The sequence below is a fragment of the Mastomys coucha genome, unplaced genomic scaffold (assembly GCF_008632895.1).
Source record: "Mastomys coucha isolate ucsf_1 unplaced genomic scaffold, UCSF_Mcou_1 pScaffold13, whole genome shotgun sequence".
NCBI lineage: Eukaryota > Metazoa > Chordata > Mammalia > Rodentia > Muridae > Mastomys > Mastomys coucha.
In genome coordinates, this window is record NW_022196895.1 from 39,573,690 (window position 1) to 39,574,824 (window position 1,135).

Sequence of the window (1,135 nt, forward strand, 5' to 3'; positions counted from 1 at the left end):
TCAGAAATCCACCTGCCTCTGCCTTCCAAGTGCTGGGATTAAAGGCGTGCGCCACCACGCCCGGCTAGGAGCTGGAGACTCTTTACAAGGTAGGGTTTTGTGGAAGGCAGTCAGGGCATGGGGCATTCATTCCCTTAGGGTATTGGGACCTTGACAGATTGCTCTCCTTTACTTTCCCTGCCACAGGGTAAACTACTTCGTTCCAACGTATGCTACTTCCATGATGAACTGCCTTGCTCCCTTCTGTCCCCAAAACAAGGAGCCAGCTGTGACCACGGACAAGAACTTCCGCAGGCATGAGCATGAGTGAGTTTATCTTTGATTTAATTGGTTTTCTTGGGAATCTGTCACAGTAACAGCTTACTAACAGCCCACCCCTCTCTTACTCCACGCAGAGGCCTAGCCCAGGTAAGAGATGTGTGTTCCACCATACTGCCATTGGACTTGGCCAGACTGCTTTTGGCCCCGGGGGATTGTGAATTTATAAGAGATGTGGAATGCCACATCCTTGTAAAGAGAGCAGTATTGTCCCAGAACTAGTGAGCATGACGTGCCTACCCTTGCCAGTCCTTCGGATTGATTGATATTCTGGTTGCTTATTTGTACAGTAAAAATGGCTAAAGCTGACTGCAATAGCAGACAGCCACGTGATTTTTGTTGGTCTTTCTTGTCTCCCCTACCTCAGCCTTCCTTGGAGTTAGAATTTCCTCATAGAACAGGATTTACAAATGCCTGGAGAGAGTAGGCTTTAACCCATCTTCTCAGAAGTAAGCTGATAAGCGGGGGGCAATAAGTAATGAAATAGCACAGCAACCAAGAATGCATAAAAGCCCATGTAACCACATCCCACACCCTGGAACAACAAAACTTAGACAAAGGCATTACATAGACACTGTTTGGGAGGTAAGATAAGTCTTCACAATTCCTCTTGGCAACCTTTAGGCTTTTGGTCCCCATATGCCTTGGGATGCATAGTAATCTTATTGTTTAATGACTACAGATTGCAGGAATTAAAACAGGGAACTGGCCCTTCACTTAGAAGTCTACTAGGATGATCACATACATAGAAGGTTTCATAAGGCAATGTGGGAACAAAGAGAGAGAGAGAGAGAGAGAGAGAGAGAGAGAGAGAGAG

At 46.3% G+C, this 1,135-nt stretch overlaps 1 protein-coding gene across 5 annotated transcripts in view; it reads right to left on the reverse strand.

The window, feature by feature from the left end:
• Jakmip2 (janus kinase and microtubule interacting protein 2) overlaps positions 1–1,135 on the reverse strand; it is a 157,529-nt gene that overhangs the window by 12,178 nt on the left and 144,216 nt on the right. The window lies entirely within an intron of this gene.